Raw genomic sequence first — 21778 nt, 5'->3', positions numbered from 1 at the left:
ATTTATTGAAGTAGGGTTGATTGACAGTGTTGTGTTAATTTCTGCTGTACAGCAAAGTGACTCAGTTATACATATATATATTCTTTTTCATATTCTTTCCCATGATGGTTTATCACATCATATTGATTATAGTTCCCTGTGCTATTTTCTTACTGGTGCCGACCACCAAGTATCTTCACTCCTCCTCCAGCCTCATCACCAGGCACTGCCTGCCTTATCCTCTAAGCAGGAAGAATATCAACCAGCTTACAGTTCTCTGCAGGCATCACACAAGGTTGTTTTAGGTCTTTGAGCCTTGCCATGATATCTGAAGGCTTGGCTCAAGCATCCTCTTACCTAGTTTTCATCCCCTGACACTTCTCCCCAGGCCCTTCCCAGACTGAGATAAGGACCTTGGCCCCTGAACACACTGTTCTCAAGGCCATCACAGTGCTGACCACATGCTAGTGACAAGATCTGCTAACGTTTCTGTCCTTCCCAGAAAACTACAAGCACTCTTGGAAGAGAGACTATTTTTTAATCCTTGATTTTCCAACACCTGTCAGAATGGCTGGAATATTATAGGTGTTCAATAAATATGTCTTGCAGTGAAATGAACTAAGCCCCTGACCTTCTTCCACGTTCACGCTTCAAATTCTCCAATCGAAAGCCACTAAGCAAGCAGCCTTCTTTATTCCTGTACAACAGAAACTCAAATAAACATTATCCCTCCAGAAGGCAAACTCCACAAGAACTTGGCTGAATCCCCAGCGCCTAGAACATCCAAGCATATATTAGGTGTTTAAATATTTATGGAATTCCAGTGCTGCATCTAAATTTATGGTTTTCCAATATTAGGTGGGCTCAAAATATATCAAAAAAATTTTTTTGGCACTTGAACAGCTTTTTCTCTTATTTCTATCAGAGATTCTCCAAAACGCTCTCAGTCTCCTCAAGCTTTCTAACACATGTCCAACTGACACCCTGCTCTCCCCTTTCTTGGAGAAAATGGAATTATGGAGTATGTACTTCACCAACCTCCCTCATCATGATGTGTTTGTGGCTCCACATCTGCATAAGATATGGTAAATTCATCTCATGAGAAAAATTCCAGTATTTTCCTCAATTTAATTATTGACTACCACTAGGACTTTAACTCCATGCTTTCAAACAAATACAGGTAATATAACTATGCCTACTGAAAAAATCCATTTGCATTATTATTTCTTATTAAATAATCTTAAAATAAACAAGCTGTATTTCATCATTGTTATCAATTAATAACTCATATAGTCTGCATATGGGGATGTCTGATCAAGCGACTTACTATAAAAAATCTTGGGTAACTCCAAGGTATGGAGGTTAGTATCTATCAGGTGAGTCACTCTTAACCTATAAAAGGAGAGAGGCCTAGAGATTTCTAATCATTCAAGACTCTTCTCACTAAAGATAGGAAACCTTCCATTAGGGTTAGGGTCCTAGAATCACTGACTGTTTAGTTCAAGACAGTGGTAGATCTCATGAACAGTAATCCATCCAAAACATTTCTGGCATGCCTATATATCCACAAAATAAAATCTGAACAAAAATGAAAAAACTAAATAGGTGTTTGATCTTTTATCTGTATTTAATCTATATAAATCACAAGTGCAATTATTTCATACTTTTTAGATATTTGGCTTTATTCTTTTCTATGTATGCACTATGCCTTTATCTCAAGAACCATTCTTATTATAGCTCTCAGAAAAACTATAAATAAATACAGGTAAGCCACTCCTTCAAAATTCTTAAGGGATCAGCCAAACTTCCCTTGAATTAGGATTTTGTTGCATCAAATATCATTTGAAATAAGGGAAAATAAGAATTAAAAGTCTCTGGCTCTAGAGGGAGATTTCACTGTAATGTGACTTGTTGCAATGGACATAAGCTATAATCAAAAGATAACGGTTCATTTGCAAATTAAGAGACATGACCTATCAAAGTACAGAAGCTTTATTTATTGCCTAAAAACACAGAAGATTTATTTATGACTTAAAAATGATGAAGCTAATTTTTCAAAAGCATTGAGTTCAGAAATAATGAGTTTACAACCAATTAAATTAATATCATTGATTTGAAACTAAATAAAAGCTTTTTCATTATTGTCATTATTTTTGAACTCACTATGTCAACTCAGTAAGTGTTTGTTAATTAAGGTAATTGTTTTGACTGAAGAAAAATAGACTTTTACATTAATGTCATCATTTATTTCAATCCCTGATTCAACGATTTTTTCCCCATACTTGGAAAGTTTTCTGCTAGTTTGCAAATTACTTGTCCAATTTTCAAACAAGCTGATTTCATTACAAGAATCCTTATAGATACTCAAGGTCTAGAAGACTCTCAGAACAAATGGACAAATTAAATGTGATTTATGCTGACAAATATGTACTTCCTAGACCAGAATATTTTTACTATCAGAAATGAATATGGAGTAGAATTTTTAAAAGAAAGAATATGAACTAGAATGTATTTCTGGAAGGAGAAATAATGTGCATAAAGAAACAAGAGAAGAAGCAAGAAAAGGGGAAAGGACTAGAAAACATATTTGCCTGGAGGTAACACTCTTTCATAAGTGAAAAGCACACTTTTACTCATAAGAATGTAGTGTTAAAATCCCCACATTTTACATTATTATGCTTTAAAAGACACCATTTTCTATCAGGAAAATCATCTCAGAAAACCAGGTGATTCAGAACCTGTATTCCAACATTTATTCATGTTATGTTTCTGGGGAAAAAAAAGTCTTTGAATATATTCATAAAGTGATCATGGCTAGTCTGGTTTTACAGTGCTACCATATTGATCCAAGTCATTGGGAATTTGACAGATTTGGTCTATGTCACTTGTTTATAATACAGGGAATGAGACTTGGTTTTCCTGTCTTGAGACCAAAGCACTAAGTTAAGGCATATTCACACATGACATACAGTGCTGACAAATTACTCACAGATAACTGAAATCTACCTATGTGGCCAAAAAAAAGGGAAAACTGTTTTTGGAGGAGAGCTATTGGTCTGTATCACACTGACTGAGTCTGGGCCACTATACCATGAACTGAAAATACAAAGTTAGTTCCTAAAGAACTTCATGCTCTAGGGGTCATGAGACCTAATTAGGGAGACAGACACATAAACAGATAATTATAAAACAGTATAAAAGTGCAAAGGTAGAGATGTGCCTTGATAACCCATAACCCATTGGATCTTCTGTTGTAGTTCAGTATAGAAAGCATTTATCTCTTTTCAGTTGTGATTTTTGAAAGTAGTCTGTAAAACAAACAGATTCAATAATTTTATGAACTTGGCCCAATCATCTTGGCCAAGGTTTTTATGGCAATTTTAGTGTGGCGTTTTACATCTGTGGGGCATGTTGGATCATGGGCAACCCAAGAGTTGATATTTCAAAATGAGCCTGATTTTTAGATGTCTAAGAAAATGACTTTGTTCTCATTCAGTATCCTGTGCTATTCAGAAACTCTCCCCAGAGTTCCTTGGTATGCACCCTGGTAACAGAATCACTTTCTGCAAAGTATGTAATATGAATTTGAATTCCATTTTGGTGCAATCTTAACACTTATGAGACAAAGCTTCTTCCCAAACGCCCTCCTACAATAGTTGTTACAAAATAAGCAACTGTTGGTCCTTTCCCGAGGGTACTATGGGGATGAGCATTTGACTACTGCCTTTCAAATGGTGTCTGATATGACCAGGGTGAGCCCCTGGGCATTCACATGCCAGCAAGCTGCAGCTGCCATCCCCAACTATCACCCTGGGGCACCGGGCCACTTGCTGGAGTTTCTATACCAGTTTGGGGGCTGTGTTCCAGCTTCTTAATACTCCTCAGCATGTCGGTCTGGAGACCTGGTCCCCTGTCCAATTTCTGCTTCATTCTTCTCAATCAGAAAGTAGACCACCCTACTTTGAGATCTATTCCCATTTCATAAAATGTCTTAGAACCATGACTATGGAGGCACATTCTTCAGAGACTTCTGATGCTAATCCTTCCACCAGACTGGACTCTTTGGGTAGGGAGCCTCTGAAAGACCTACGTTTGCTGTATTCCTCTGGAGATGGCAGTGTTAGCCACCTCCTCAAGTTGACTCCCAAGTTCACCATTCCCATAAGAATATACTCTTTCTGTTGACTTGCTTTAAGTTCCTGGATACCCTTGAAATGAAAACCATGATAAATATCTCTACTGAAATTGGAGCAAATTTTATAAATACTGCTCCCTGACTTCTAAGACTGGCACAGAAAATAAGGGTAGGGAAGAAATTTGGTTACAGATGTCTAATGTGGCAGAGGTGGTTCAAATCGTTCTGAGCCCCAAGTATGGTGCAAGCATGGTGCTAGGAAGAAGGGAATCTAATGGTAAACCAGACAGAGAAGCAGTCACAAAAAATGTTTATGGTCTGATTGGAGAGTTGGGAGAGTAAAAAGGTAGTAACTTTACAATGTGTACAAGCCATCTCAGGTGCAAGAATAGGGCGTTATGAGGACATAGGAGTGATTCCTAACCCAGTCTTAGGAGTTCAAGGAAGTCTCTTCATTGGAAGTGACAATTACAGTTTGATATTAAGTATTAAGGCAATTGCTGGGTAAGGCGGGAAGAAATAGAGAAAAGCTAAAGCGTTAGGGGAAAGGGAAGTACAGACAACAATACATGCAAAAGAAGAGGTGAGAGAAAATATGACACGTTTGGAGCACCACGAGCATTTCATTCCTACAGGATTACAATAATTAGAAATAGGTAGTTCTGTAAAACCTAGAAGTAGACTCTAAAATCAATTTACAATACCCAGCATCTGCAAAATTCACCTCTAGTTTCTCTATGTAAGGCTGCTCAAAATGTTTATCTGGCAAATGTATCTAAACCCTTTGACTTTCCCTTACAATTTGTCTTCACATTCCAGTCTACCATCTTAAAACCCATTCTATCTTAGTCTCTTTGCTTTCTGGGTTATCAAGGGCTGTGAGGAAAGCAAAAATGGAAATCCAAAATGAGACAATGAAGCATAGCTTGGGTGGCTACAACACAACAGTAGCCAACAGTCCTGATGGGTGTTTAATAAATATAAACGGGGTGGTCAATAAGGTGGGGTGTGGGTTAACAGTGGTGGATAGTGGGCTGTGAAAGATCTGGGAATAATGATTTTTAGAATAACTGGCTGATGGAGAATAGAGGATTTATTTTATTATCCAGAGCATTGTATGAGACTATGAATGTAGAATGTAGGGTTGGATCTTTTGCCTGGTTGCTTGGTTGTCTGTGGCCAATTGCTATAGTCAAATCAACTAGAATATTCAGAGCCAAAATGGTGAAATCATCTTCTGGGCTTTTAAAATTTCCACTGTGTAACTGACATTAGGTAACCAATAATGCTTTTTTCCTCTCTCTCTCCTTTATGAAAATTTCTCTCTCAGATCCCTTAATCCAACCAAGTTGCAAAGGAAGCCTTGATATAAATTAATGCTCCCACGGGAATTTATATTTTAATGAATAAATGCCTGGCTCCTGAATTTCTCGGCATCAATTGTCAATTAGGTCAGAAATATTTCAGGAAGACACCAGCAGCGTCCTGCTACCCAGATTCCACATCAGTGGGTAAACACCTACTCTGCCCCAGTACGTATGCCTCCGAGAAAGCATTTAAAGTTTGCTCTTCAGCAGGAAGATGACTATATCTAAAGAGAATGTGGATACAGATGACAAGTTCTTGTCCAGGAAAACATCTAACCTAGGGACGGTCAGACAGATAAAACATAGCAAAAAGACCAGGCAGAACTAAGGAAGGTAGAAAGGAAGATGGTAGCAGGGAAATCTCTGGTAATCAGTTCTCAGACACCAAACTGAAACTGAGGGGCGGGATTGAAGTCAGGAAGAACCAGATGCCCAATTATCTAATTAAGAGGATAAGAGGTCAGAGCCAGACTTGGCAGCAAGATTGATGATAGTGAAGTTCAGACACTGTCTTTCTTGATCTTTAAGCCCACCAACCATACCATTGGCCATGTACCCATAAAGGTGAGGAGGCAGTAGTCAAAGACATCTTCAACACTTCTTGACATTCAAGCCCCACCAGTGTCTATCTCTTGTATGTATACCTTATTTTTGCTCCTCCCACTCTGCATTTACATCACCTATCCAAGTCTTGAGTTCCTCCATTGACACTCCTTATTTCTTTACCACATTGAATAGTCTTGCCATGACCAGCCCATCATGAGCCAACCTCTAGAACAAGATCTGGAACTCTTTCTGACCTTCCCCATTTTTAGAGATGGGACATAGAGACATTAGGGTTGTCCCAAGAGCCCGACACAGGACTACACTTACAGATGAAGGAATCCAACAGTCCACGCTTTAGGAAAAGGCTATGAGCAGCCTGGCAACTACTAGACATACCTTTACTTATGGCATCTCGGACAACATGCAGTGTCTCTAACAATAAAAATATAACATTTTGAACAAACTTCTAAACATGGGGTTATTCCCTGATGTGGTCATGGTAAAAACTCATAACCTCACGATTCGCTTGGTAGTGACTGTGATCCTTCTCTTTCCAGCCCTGTGTGGATATTTTCCTCTGTGTGTGCTATCATTGCACTTGGTCTCAATTTTATGATTCTGAGATCTCAGTTCTCACACTGTACTTCTCCATGAGCATGGAACTGACTAGAAGATATATACACATTTCAGGTCTCTTTCAGAACAAATTTAATATGATTAACCATACTGCAATCTAATTCAGACACCCTGATTTTTCACTGTTACTTCTAACTATGTGTTAAGAACCTATGTAATTTAAAATGTTAATTGCTTTTCCATAATATCCAGGAGCATACTTCATTCTCCAAGTCAATAATAAAAATCTTAAAAAAGAAGCAATGGGTCTGAAACTCACTCCTGAAGGAGACTTCTTGTTCCTTACTCAAGAGTGTCAGCCCACATTTGTATATTTCCATTAGTGAGAAATATCTCCATTGCATGAAGATTCTAATCTGAAAAGCTGTTTTTATAGTATGTCATTGGAAGTTGACTTACTGAAGAGCGTTCCAATTAGTAATGTTGAAAGCCTTCCATAAACGAGATGACTGTCACCAATGTTCTTTTTTTTCTGTCCCGGATGGCAATAAAAAAGAACAAATAAAAAGAGAAAAGTATAATTGGTCTGGTAATTGAGCCATGAAAATGTACTATAAAGAATAGAAACTGAAAGGAAAACCACAGAAATGGTGGCATTTCAAATAATTTAACTAGCATTTCAAATAAGTCACCAGTTTGTCCTGGCTGGCATACCTGAAAATAGTTGTGTTTGTTTTTTTTTTTTTTTAATTTTTAACTTTAAAGGATTGTCAGCTACACTTTGGAAAGAAACTGGATTCACTTCAGGATTTCCTCACTTCACTAGTGGAATGTGAAGACATATCTGAAAGGGCTGTCATTTGATTCAGAGCTTCATTAATTTGACCCTTTGTCCTCATATCAGGAACATAAAGAAAAACTTTCTTATTGGAGCTGACTGAAATATGATAATCCAAAAATTTTCCTACATCCTCTGCCCCCAAATCTTTGGTTTCTACCTAATCCCATATCAGAGGAAATTTCTTAACAATTTACATTGTGGTATCATTCTGCAATGATGACATGTCCACATATAAAGAGAGAATTAGCACTAGGAGGATGCAGAATTCACATCTCCACACAACTAGGGCACCTACCAGGCACCGGTGGGGGACCACAGAAGCCTAAGGAGACAGGAGGAACCCGCAGTGACTGTCTTATGGGATCTTGGTTCCCAGGCCGGAGGTCAGGCCAAAGCTCCTGTGGCAGGAGCTCCGAGTCAAAACTGCTGGACTAACAGAGAACCTCAGACCCCAGGGAATATTAATCGGAGTGAGGCCTCCCGGAGGTCCTCCTCTCAGCATCAAGATCCAGCTCTATCCAACTGCCTGCAAACTCCAGTGCTGGACGTCTCAGGCCAAACAACCAGTAAGACAGGAATACAGCACCACCCATAAAAAAAAAAAAAGAAATGACAAAAATATATGTTACAGAGGAAGGAGCAAGGTAAAAATCTACAACATCAAATAAATGAAGACAAAATAGGGAAACTACCTGAAAAAGAATTCAAAGTAATGATAGTAAAGATGATCCAAAATCTCGGAAACAAAATGGAGAAAATACAAGAAACATTTAACAAGGATCTAGAGGAATTAAAGAGAAAACAAACTGTGTTGAGGAACACAATTACTGAAATTAAAAATACTCTAGAAGGAATCAATAGCAGAATAACTGAGGCAGAAGAACAGATAAGTGAGCTGGAAGATAGAATGGTGGAAATAACTGCCAGGGAACAGAATAAAGAAAAAAGAAAAGAAAAGAACTGAGGACAGTCTCAGAGACATCTGGGACAACATTAAATGCAGGAACATTCTAATTACAGGGGTCCCAGAAGGAGAAGAGAAAAAGAAAGGGTCTCAGAAAATATTTGAAGAGATTATAGATGAAAACATACCTAACATGGGAAAGGAAATAGTCCATCAAGTCCAGGAAGTGCAGACAGTCCCATACAGGATAAACCCACAGAGGAACATGCCGAGACACATATTAATCAAACTATCAAAAATTAAAGAAAAAATATTAAAAGCAGCAAGGGAAAGGCAACAAATAACATACAAGGGAATCCCCATAAGGTTAACAGCTGGTCTTTCAGCAGAAACTCTGCAAGGCAGAAGGGAGTGGAACGACATATTTAAAGTAATGAAAGGGAAAAACCTACAACCAAGACAACTCTACTCAGCAAAGATTTCAATCAGATTTGATGGGGAAATTAAAACCTTTACAGAGAAGCAAAAGTTAAAGAATTCAGCACCACCAAACCAGCTTTACAACGAATGCTAAAGGAACTTCTCTAGGCAGTAAACACAAAAGAAGGAAAACACCTACAATACAAAAGGAAGACCCGTATATATGCTGTCTACAAGAGACCTACTTCAGACCTAGGGACACATACAGACCGAAAGTGAGGGGATGGAGAAATATATATTATGCAAATGGAAATCAAAAGAGCTGGAATAGCAATTGTCGTATCAAACCAAATAGACTTTAAATAAAGACTATTACAAGAGACAAAGAAGGACACTATATAATGATCAAGGGATCGATCCAAGAAGAAGATATAACAATTGTAAATATTTATGCACCCAACATAGGAGCACCTCAATACATAAGGCAAATGCTAACAGCCATAAAAGGGGAAATCGACAGTAACACAATCATGGTAGGGGACTTTAACACCCTACTTTCACTAATGGACAGATCATCCAAAATGAATATAAACAAGGAAACACAAGCTTCAAATGATACATTAAACAACATGGACTTAATTGATACTTATAGGACATTCCATCCAAAAACTACACTTTCTTCTAAAGTGCTCATGAAACGTTCTCCAGAATAGATCATACCTTGGGTCACAAATCAAGCCTTGGGAAATTTAAGAAAATTGAAATGGTATCAAGTATTTCTTCTGACCACAACACTATGAGACTAGACATCAATTACAGGAAAAAAGCTGCAAAAAATACAAACACATAGAAGCTAAACAATACGCTACTAAATAACCAAGAGATCACTGAAGAAATCAAAGAGGAAATCAAAAAATACCTAGACAAATGGCAATGAAAACACGACAACCCAAAACCAATGGGATGCAGCAAAAGCAGTTCTAAGAGGGAAGTTTATAGCAATAAAAATCTACCTCAAGAAAAAAGAAACAACTCAAGTAAACAACCTAAACTTACACCTAAAGCAATTACGGAAACAAGAACAAAAAACCCCTAAAGTTAACATCAGGAAGCAAATCATAAAGATCAGATCAGAAATAAATGAAAAAGAAATGAAGGAAGAGATAGCAACGATCAATAAAACTAGAGGTTCTTTGAGAAGATAAACAAAATTGATAAACCACTAGCCAGACTCATCAAGAAAAAATGGGAGAAGACTCAAGTCAATAGAATTAGAAATGAAAAAGGAGAAGTAACAACTGACATTGCAGAAATAAAAAGGATCATGAGAGATTAGTATGAGCAACTATATGCCAATAAAATGGACAACCTGGAAGAAATGGACAAATTCTTAGAAAAGTACAACCTTCTGAGACTGAACCAGGAAGAAATAGAAAATATAAACAGACCAATCACAAGCAATGAAATTGGAACTGTGATTAAAAATCTTCCAACAAACAAAAGCCCAGGACCAAATGGCTTCACAGGCGAATTCTATCAGACAATTACAGAAGAGGTAACACCTATATTTCTCAAACTCTTCCAAAATATAGCAGAGGGAGGAACACTCCCAAACTCATTCTACGAGTCCACCATCACCCTGATACCAAGATGTCACAAAAAAAGAAAACTACAGGCCAAAATCTCTGATGAACATAAATGCAAAAATCCTCAACAAAATACTAGCAAACAGAATCCAACAGGACATTAAACGGATCATACAAGTGGGGTTTATCCCAGGAATGCAAGGATTCTTCAATAGACACAAATCAGTCAATGTGATAAACCATATTACCATACTGAAGGATAAAACCATATGATCATTTCAGTAGATGCAGAAAAAGCTTTCAACAAAATTCAACACCCGTTTATGATAAAAACCCTCCAGAAAGTAGGCATAGAGGGAACCTACCTCAACATAATAAAGGGCATATATGACAGACCCACAGCCAACATCATCCTCAATGGTGGAAAATTGAAACTATTTCTTCTAAGATCAAGAACAAGACAAGGTTGTCCACTCTCACCACTATTATTCAACATAGTTTTGGAAGTTTTAGCCACAGCAATCAGAGAAGAAAAAGCAATAAAAGGAATCCAAATCAGAAAAGAAGAAGTAAAACTGTCACTGTTTGTGGGTGACATGACACTATACATAGAGAATTGTAAAGATGTTACCAGAAAACTACTAGAGGTAAACAATGAATTTGGTAAAGTTGCAGGATACAAAATTAATGCACACAAATCTCTTGCATTCCTATGCACTAATGATGAAAAATCTGAAAGAGAAATTAAGGAAACACTCCCATTTACCATTGCAACACAAAGAATAAAATACCTAGGAATAAGCCTTCCTAAGGAGACAAAAGACCTGTATGCCAAAAACTATAAGACAGTGATGAAAGAAATTAAAGATGATACACACAAATGGAGAGATATACCATATTCTTGGATTGGAAGAATTAACATTGTGAAAATGATTATAATACCCAAAGCTATCTACAGATTCAGTGCAATCCCTATCAAACTACCAATGGCATTTTTCACAGAACTAGAACGAAAAATTTCACAATTTGTATGGAGACACAAAAGACACCGAATAGCCAAAACAATCTTGAGAAAGAGAAATGGAGGTGGAGGAATCAGGCTCCCTGACTTCAGACTATACTACAAAGCTACAGTAATCAGATAGTATGATACTGGCACAAAAACAGAAATATAGATCAATGGAACAGGATAGAAAGCCCAGAGATATACCCATGGACATATGGTTCCCTTATCTCTGATAAAGGAGGCAAGAATATACAATGGAGAAATGACAGCCTCTTCAATAAGTGGTGCTGGGAAAACTGGACAGCTACATGTAAAAGAATGAAATTAGAACACTGCCGAACACCATACACAAAAATAAACTCAAAATGGTTTAAAGACCTAAATGTAAGGCCAGACACTATAAAACTCTTAGAGTAAAACATAGGCAGAACACTCTATGACATAAATCACAGCAAGATCCTTTTTGACCCACCTCCTAGAGAAATGGAAATAAAAACAAAAATAAACAAATGGGACCTAATGAAACTTAAAAGCTTTTGCACGGCAAAGGAAACCATAAACAAGACGAAAAGACAACCCTCAGAATGGGAGAAAAAATTTGCTAATGAAGCAACTGACAAAGGATTAATCTCCAAAATATACAAGCAGCTCATGCAGCTCAATATCAAAAAAGCAAACAATCCAATCCAAAAATGGGTAGAAGACTTAAATAGACATTTCTCCAAAGAAGATATACAAATTGCCAACAAACACATGAAAGGATGCTCAACATCACTAATCATTAGAGAAATGCAAATCAAAACTACAATGAGGTATCACCTCACACTGGTCAGAATGGCCGTCATCAAAAAAATCTACAAACAATAAATGGTGGAGGGTGTGTGGAGAAAAGGGAACCTTCTTGCACTTTTGGTGCGAATGTAAATTGATACAGCCACTATGGAGGACAGTATGGAGGTTCCTTAAAAATCTACAAATAGAACTACCATATGACCCAGCAATCCCACTACTGGGCATATACCCTGAGAAACCCATAATTCAAAAAGAGTCATGTACCACAATGTTCATTGCAGCATTATTTACAATACCCAGGACATGGAAGCAACCTAAATGTACATCGACAGATGAATGGATAAAGAAGATGTGGCATATATATACATGGGATATTACTGAGCCATAAAAAGAAACGAAATTGAGTTATTTGTAGTCAGGTGGATGGACCTAGAGTCTGTCATACAGAGTGAAGTGAGCCAGAAAGAGAAAAACACATATAAATGGAATCTAAAAAAATAAAATAAATGGTTCTGAAGAACCTAGGAGCAGGGCAGGAATAAAGACACAGATGTAGAGAATGGACTTGAGGACACGGGGAGGGGGAAGGGTAAGCCGGGATGAAGTGAGAGAGTGGCATGGACATATATACACTACCAAGTGTAAAACAGATAGTTAGTGGGAAGCATCAGCATAACACAGGGAGATCATCTCGGTGCTTAACCACCACCTAGAGTGGTGGGAGGGAGATGCAAGAGGGAGGGGATAAGGGGATATATGTATGCATAAAGCTGATTCACTCTGTTATGCAACAGAAAATAACAGAACAGTGTAAAGTAATTATAGTCCAATACAGATGTGGCAAAAATAATACAAAAGAAAAAAAAAAAGGAATTACTCTGCTGTATACTGAAAAAAAAAAAAAAAACAAAACACCAAACTGGATCATTGATATAGTCCCTATTGAGACCACTGGGCAGAAATGAGGACTAAAATAGCTAGTAAAAGGAAATAATCTGGTTTAATTTCAAAACCTAAACTCTCTTGGGGAAGGGTAATTTCTGGGGACTGTAAGTCACTATGGTTAGTAGATTTCTTAATCCAGCAGCTCACTGTGGATATTTGAATTAAAAGCTATGAGTATGAGTACACAATCAAGATTTACCACATTGGAAAGGGGTAATCGTGGCTGAAGGTAACATTCTAGTGAATGACCTTGTCTTGCTCCTGTTACTTCCTGCCTCCCCACCACACACATGCAAATTGAGGTGCTTGTGCTAGACAGGTAAGACATTATAACAAAAGTGCATGGAGATGACCTGGCACAGTGAGAAACTACCTGTCTCCAGTAATCATATCATATGGCAGTGACTGCAGATTCTCTAGCTCTTCCCTCCACCGTCTTACAGGTGCTTTTAAGTCAGGATTAGCTCTTTGTGTGAAGTTTCAGTTGTAATGCACTAAATGGTGGTAAGGATCGTTATTCATGACAAATCAGTCCACCAAATCAGTGAAAACATTTATTGAGCACTACTAGGTTCTAAACACTAGTAACTGAGGGTATGGCATTGAATCAGACAGAGCCTCTGCCCTTAGGAACCTTATATTTCAGGGGACAGACAGACCCTTCCAAAAAATGCACATAAATAACTACAAACATAGCTTCATACGTCTACCTGTATATATTTTGAAGAAGATACAATTGGGTATTAAAAAGGATTATGTAGGCGTGGAGAAGGTTGCTTTAGCTAGATTTGCCAGGGGAGTCCTCTCTAAGGAAGTAGAGTTGACATTTTAGTTAGATGATGTTAAGATGATGAAAAGAAGGCAGATATAATGGGATCTGGGAGAAAATGTTCTAAGTGGGAGATCGATTAAGGGCAAAGACCCTGAGACTGGAACAGAATTGAAGAGATCAAGATGCAGAAGTGAGGGCTGTGTGTCTGGAGGAGGCTGAAAAAGAGGAACAGTGGTGAGTCGCAGGAGATGAAGTTCGGGGGCGGGAGGCGGTCAGGTCTTTTGGTTTGCTAGTCATGATGGGAGGTTGGGTTTTATTCTAAGCATGGTGATGAGTATTTTTAGAAGGGATTTTAGCAAGAATAGTGGTGACAAGCAAGTCTCTCTGGATTTCTCTTCAGTAGGCAGTCTGTGGAATTACTGCAATCTAATAACCCACTGCAAAGCAACTAGCTTCTATTGATGGGATGACTTTTCTCCAAGATCAAGGTGGATTTTGAATTCTCAGCCCAAGGGTGAGCTATTGGGACTGAATTATATGAAATACTCTACATGTATGGGATAATTCCGGCCTCAGTGACCAGGGAGAAGATTAGGACATTTTTTGGTGACAAGATTGTAGGTAAACTCGTATCAGTTTTTGATCATTTTATTGGTAAGGTTTAAATACAAAAAGGTGGATAAAAGTACACTAATCCTAAGTATACCATTCACTGAATTTTTATTTCAGTGTATACCATGTAATTACCATTCAAATCAAGACATAAAATATTTCCAGTATCCCAGAAGGACATTCCACATCCCTTCCCAATCAATCTCCCCCCAGTCCCCTGGCAGTCACTTAACTGTATAAGTTAACTTTAACTTAACTATTAAAAAATATGGCCTTAGTTTGCTATAAGCTTTGCGTCAAAAGTACACATATAATTTTTTCTTATAAACTTACCTCAAATTTTTTCATCTGTTACATTGTAAATGTTCTTCCTGTATATGGTTATATTTTACAGTTGATAGCTACATAATATTCCATTGTATAAATACATACTGGATTTTATATAACCAATTCTCAATAACTCTGCATTAAATTATACTCAACTTAGAGTTATCCTTAAACAACACAGCCATGAAAATCCTTGCATTAACATTACAAGCATGTATCACTTTGGTATAGCTACCATAACAAAATACCACAGACAGAGAGGCTTAAACAATTTTTCTTATAGTTCTGAAGGTTAGAAGTCTAAGATCAAGGTGTTAGCAGGTTTGGTTTCTCCAGAGACCTTTCTCCTTGGCTTTCACATAGCTGTTTTCTTGCTGTACCCTCACATGACCTTTGCTCTGTGCATGAGAATCACCAGTGTCTCTCCCTCTGCTTATAAGACATCAGTCATATTGGATTAGAACCTACCCATATGACCTCATTTAACCTCAATTATCTCTATAAAGGCCTTATCTCCAAATATAGTCACATTCTAAGGTTCTAGAGGTTAGGACTTCAAAATATGAATTTTGGGGGAACACAATATATGAAAGCCCATATTTAAAACTCAGAAATCAGTCCTTGGTTTGTATCTATTTAAATAAGTACTTTCTTCTTCTCTTGGGTGAAGTCATAGAGTTGAATATTATATCCTTTGGCTACTATTCTCTAACAAACAGACTAAGCTTTCAGAGTCTGTGGCGGGTTGGATGCTAGGGGAAAGAAAAGTGCTTTTCCCTAAGATTATATCTGCAGGTCTTCCGTAATACCCAGAAATACTAGCTCATTGCATTATATCTATTTAAAAAATAAAACTGGAATTGTGCTTCCAGGTATGACATGATAACTAGTTCTAGACTTTCCTTCCTGATGAAAAATAATTATAAAAATCAACAAAATATATGAAGCAAAATCAGTATGCGATGAAGGCATTGAGCAACAAGCAGAGAAGATCTGTGATCCTTGAGAGAATAAAAACACACAAGGTAAGCCCCATGATTGTCCTGGATTTCTGCCTACATCATTCTTCTGCCATGGTAATGAGAGTTAGATCTCAAGAGGTGCAGAGCTCTAGATGAGTTGAGGAGGCAGAGGTTAGAATTCCAGGCTTCTAATGGGCTGGAACTTGCAGGACAGAGTACCAGAAAGAAGGTAGCTGTACATAAAGGGAAACACAGAAGTCTAGGTAGGAATTCCCTGTAAGTCCTTGGCTGAGTGCTGGGATGCACATGTTCTGGGAGTCACAGAAGGGACCTTTTCCTGTGGAACTGAGAACTGAAAAATAATACTAGAGGCTGTTCTGGGAAACATTAAACTTCTGGTCAAGCTTGAGTGAATAGACCTCACTGAGTATATTGGACATTCAGTTGAAACTCCAGAAGACCACAATTTAGATGTAAAGATCATGCCTGAGAATAAGAGCCTCATCACAGGACTATGTTCAAAAAAGAACAACACCTGTTCTAACAAAGAATAAAATCCACTATGATAGAACCAAAAGAATCTCACAGAACAGTATATAACCATTTTAAAGAAAGTTGACACAATTCACACTCTATACAATGTATTATTTACACTATCCAGCAAACAGTAACCATTATTAGATATGCAAAGAAGCAGGAAAATGTAGCTTATATTCAAGAAGAAAAAAAGAAAAACCTAACACTGAGATTAAGCAGGTATTAGAATTAGCAGAACAGATTTACACAGAAAACATTATAAATATGATCAAGGACATAAAGGAAATGATGGTCATAATGAATAACAGATGAGGAATCCAGAAAAAATGGAAACTATAAAAAGAACCAAAGGGAAATTCTGGAACTGAAAGGAGTAATCAAATTAAAGGAAACTTTACTGCATGGACTGAAGAACAAATTGAAAATTACAAAATAAAGGATTAATGGAGTTGGGGACTTCCCTGGGGGTCCAGTGGTAAAGAATCCACCTTCCAATGCAGGGGACACGTGTTCCATCCCTGGTCAGGGAACTAAATTCCCACATGCCGTGGGGCAACTAAGCCCACATGCCACAACTACTGAGCCCACGCACCTCAGTAGAGAGTCTGCATGCTGCAAACTACAGAGCCCATGCACACTGGAGTCCACGCGCCACAACTACAGAGCCCACGTGTTCTGGAGCCTGCGGGCCACAACTAGAGAGAGAAAACCCGCATGCCACAACTAGAGAGAAGCCTGTGCACCACAACTAGAGAGAAGACCATGTGCCACAATGAAGAGGCTGCACACCACAACTAAGACCTGACGCAGCCAACAACACAACAACAAAAAATTAACAACCACCAAAGGATTAATGGAGTTGAAGGTAGACCTAATCCAAAGAAGACAGAGAAAAGAGATTGAAAATGAATTATCAAATGTTCAGGGACCTATGGGGTCATCACTCAGGCCAGCATTCAGACATGGTATATACATACAATGGAATATTATTCAGCCTTAAAAAGGAAGGAAATTTTGATATACGCTATGAAATGGATGAAACCCGAGAATGTCACGCTAAGTGAAATAAGTCAGTCACAAAAAGTTAAACACTGTATAATTCCACTTACGTGAGGTAGCTAGAGTAGTTAAATTTATAGAGACAGGAAGTAGAATGATGGTTGCCAGAAGCTGAGGGGAGTGGAGAAGGGGAGTTGTCTAATGAGTATAAAGTTTCACTTTTGCAAGATGAAAAGAGTTTTAGTGATTAGTTACACAAAAATGTGAATGTACTTAACACTAGCAAACTGCACACTTACGAATGGTTAAAATGATAAATTTTGTTACGTGCATTTTACCATAATTTAAAAAAATAAAAAATATAGGATTCAGCTAAAAGAGTGATTAGAAGAAAATTTATAGCTTTAAATGTTTCTCATATAAAAGAAGAAAAGTTTATAATTAATAAACTAAGCTCCCATATTACAAAAGTAGGGAAATAATTAATGCCATAGGAAATAAAGGAAATAAATTATAACCATAATATTGGAAACAGATGAAATACTAAACAACAACCAAAAAATGGAAAAATTGGTTCATTGAAAAGATAATTAAATTGATAAACCCTCAGCAAGGCTGATCAAGAATAAAAAAACACGAATTTCAATATCAGAAACAAAAGAAATTATATATATAGGTATTACAGATATAAAAATCATAAGAAGGCAATACTATAAATATTTTAATGCTAATAAGTTCTACAAATTAGAAAAAGAAAAATTCCTTGAAAAAACCCAACTTATCAATTTCTTAACAGATTAATATCAATGAAAGAAATTGAATGTGTGATAAGGACTCTTTCCACAAATAAACTCTAAGCCTAAATTGTTTCACTTGTGAATTCTAACATTTAAGAAAAAAATAATACAGTCTTACATAAATGTTTTGGGGAAATAGAAAAGGGAACACTTCCCAACACATTTTACCAGGTCAGTATAACCCTGGGACCCAATTTGCTAAAAATATTACAAGAAAAGAAAATTATACGTCAATATTTCTCATGAACAAAAACAAAAAATTCCTTAGCAAATTACTAGCAAACTGAACCCTGAATTACATGAAAAAATTATATATAATAACCAGCTGGGATTTATTCCAGAAATAAAAAATTGGTTTAACATTTGAAAATCAATTAGTGTAATTTAGCCCATCAGTAGGAAAAAAGGAACAACATGTGATCTACATGATCATCTCAACAGATGCAGAAAAAATTTTGACAAAATTATACATATATTCATGATTTAAGACAAACTAAAAAAATCCTAGCAAGTTTAAAAATAAAAGGGAATTTTCTCAGTCTGATAAAGGGCATCTATGAAAAACCTTTTGCTAACAATGTGTAATAGTGAAATATCAAACACTGACTGTCCCCCTAAAAACAGAAACAAGGAAAGAATGTCACCATTGCTTTTCGTGATTGTACTGAACGTTCTATCCAGTGCAATAAAGCAAGGAAAAAAAGATAAAAAAGAAAGAAGGACACGTAGACTAAAACTGTCTTCATTTACAACAACATAATCATATCTATAGAAAGTCCTAAGAATCTTCCAGAAAAATCACATCGCATTAAACTAATGATGAATTCAGCAAGGCTGTAGTATACAAAGTCAATATACAAAAAGCAATGGCATTTCTATACACTAGCAGCAAACCACTAGAAAATGAAATTTTAAGTTTCCATGTATAGTAACATTAGAAACTGTAAAGTATTTAGAAATATTTTTTGAAAAGATATGTGTAGCACCTCTCCAGCTGAAGCTACAAAACACAACTGATAGAAATTAAGGAAGACCTTAATACATAGATAGACACACCATGTTCATAACTTGGAAGAATGAATATTATTAAAATTATTTAATTATTATTAAAATAATCAATATTATTAAAATATCAATTCTTGGCAAATTGATCTATAGACTCCATGCAATACCAATCAAAATTCCATCAGGCATTTTTTTTTTTTTAGTAGAAATTGACAAGTTGATTCTAAAAGTTTAACGAGGATTGCTAGGGAACGATGGAGGAAGAGTAAGACGCGGAGATCACCTTCCTCCCCACAGATACACCAGTTGAGTTTTATTGTGTTTTTAGGTGGTGGGAGGGGGTTAGGGAGGACACCTACTGAACAGTGGCAAAAGACCTCAGACCTCCCAAAAGGCAAGAAACCCCCCACGTACCTGGGTAGGGCAAAAGAAAAAAGAATAAACAGAGACAAAAGGATAGCTACAGGACCTGCACCAGTGGGAGGAAGCTGTGAAGGAGGAAAAGTTTCCACACACTAGAAGCCCCTTCACAGGCAGAGACTGCGGGAGGCGGAGGGGGGAGCTTCAAAGCCGCGGAGGAGAGCACAGCAACAGGGGTGCGGAGGGCAAAGCGGAGAGATTCCCGCACAGAGGATACGGGCCGACCGGCACTCACCAGCCCAAGAGGCTTGTCTTCTCACTCACCGGGGCGGGCGGGGCTGGGAGCTGAGGCTCGGGCTTCGGTCGGAGCGCGGGGAGAGGACTGGGGTTGGCGGCGTGAACACAGCCTGAAGGGGTTAGTGCACCACGGCTGGCCGGGAGGGAGTCCGGGGAAAAGTCTGGAGCTGCCGAAGAGGCAAGAGACTTTTTCTTCCCTCTTTGTTTCCTGGTGCGCAAGGAGAGGGGATTAAGAGCGCTGCTTAAAGGAGCTCCAGAGACGGCCGCTAGCCGCGGCTAAAAGCGCGCACCCCAGAGACGGGCATGAGACGCTAAGGCTGCTGCTGCCGCCACCAAGAACCTGTGTGCGAGCACAGGTCACTCTCCACACCCCTCTTCCGGTGAGCCTGTGCAGCCCGCCACTGCCAGGGTTCCGGAATCCAGGGACAACGCCCCCGGAAGAACGCACTGCGCGCCTCAGGCTGGTGCAACGTCACGCCGGCCTGTGCCGCCACAGGCCCGCCCCGCACTCCGTGCCCCTCCCTCTCCCCGGCCTGAGTGAGCCAGAGCCCCCGAATCAGCGGCACCTTTAACCCTGTCGTGTCTGAGCGAAGAACAGATGCCCTCCGGTGACCTACACGCAGAGGCGGGGCCAAATCCAAAGCTGAGCCCCGGGAGCTATGAAAACAAAGAAGAGAAAGGGAAATCTCTCCGAGCAGCCTCAGAAGCAGCGGATTGAAGCTCCACAATCAACTTGATGTACCTGCATCTGTGGAATACCTGAATACACACCGAATCATCCCAAACTAAGGAGGTGGACTCTGAGAGGAAGATTTATGATTTTTTCCCCATTTCCTCTTTTTGTGAGTGTGTATGTTTCTGTGTGACATTTTGTCTATATAGCTTTGCTTCCACCATTTGTCCTAGGGTTCTATCCATCCGTTTTTTTTTTTAATTTTTTTCTCTTAAAAATTATTTTTTATTTTAATAACTTTATTATCTTTTATCTTACTTTATTTTATTTCAGTTTATCTTCTTTATTTCTCTTTTCCTTCCCTCCTTCCTTCTTTCCTTCCTCCCTCCCTTCCTCCCTTCCTCCCTTCTTTCTTTCTTTCTTCCTTTTTTTCTTTCTTTCTCTCTACTTCTACTAATTCTTTCTTTCTAATTTATCTTCCTTTTATTCTGAGCCGAGTGGATGAAAGGCTCTTGGTGCTGCAGCCAGGAGTCAGTGCTGTGCCTCTGAGGTGGGAGAGCCAACTTCAGGACACTGGTCCACAGGAGACCTCCCAGCTCCACATAATATCAAATGGCGAAAATCTCCCAGAGATCTCCATCTCAACACCAGCACCCAGCTTCACTCAACGACCAGCAAGCTACAGTGCTGGACATCCTATGCCAAACAACTAGAAAGACAGGAACACAACCCCACCCATTAGCAGAGAGGCTGGCTAAAATCATAAAAAGTCCACAGACACCCCAAAACACACCATCAGACGTGGACCTGGCCACCAGAAAGACAAGATCCAGCCTCATCCACCAGAACACAGGCACTAGTCCCCTCCACCAGGAAGCCTACACAACCCTCTGAACCAACCTTAGCCACTGGGAACAGAAACCAAAAACAACAGGAACTACGAACCTGCAGCCTGCAAAAAGGAGACCCCAAACACAGTAAGATAAACAAAATGAGAAGGCAGAAAAACACACAGCAGATGAAGGAGCAAGATAAAGCCCAAACAGACCTAACAAATGAAGAGGAAATAGGCAGTCTGCCTTAAAAAGAATTCAGAATAATGATAGTAAACATGATCCAGAATCTTGGAAACAGAATAGACAAAATGCAAGAAACATTTAACAAGGACCTAGAAGAACTAAAGATGAAACAAACAACGATGAACAACACAATAAATGACATTAAAAATACTCTAGATGGGATCAATATCAGAATAACTGAGGCAGAAGAACGGATAAGTGACCTGGAAGATAAAATAGTAGAAATAACTACTGCAGAGCAGAAAAAAGAATGAAAAGAAC

General features: G+C 38.3%; 1 long non-coding RNA gene across 1 annotated transcript in view; it reads right to left on the bottom strand.

Moving 5' to 3' along the window:
* Window positions 1-20227, bottom strand: part of LOC307193223 — a 284938-nt gene extending 264711 nt beyond the window's left edge. Inside the window, exon 1 of the long non-coding RNA XR_013830255.1 lies at window positions 19764-20227. This is a non-coding gene — a long non-coding RNA (uncharacterized lncRNA). The remainder of the gene's footprint in view (window positions 1-19763) is intronic.
* Between the last annotated feature and the right edge of the window lie 1551 nt (window positions 20228-21778).

Source organism: Stenella coeruleoalba (assembly GCF_951394435.1).
Source record: "Stenella coeruleoalba genome assembly, chromosome: 1".
In the NCBI taxonomy this organism is placed as follows: domain Eukaryota; kingdom Metazoa; phylum Chordata; class Mammalia; order Artiodactyla; family Delphinidae; genus Stenella; species Stenella coeruleoalba.
Note: the sequence above shows the minus strand (reverse complement) of the source record. Positions and strands in the feature narration are given on the sequence as shown.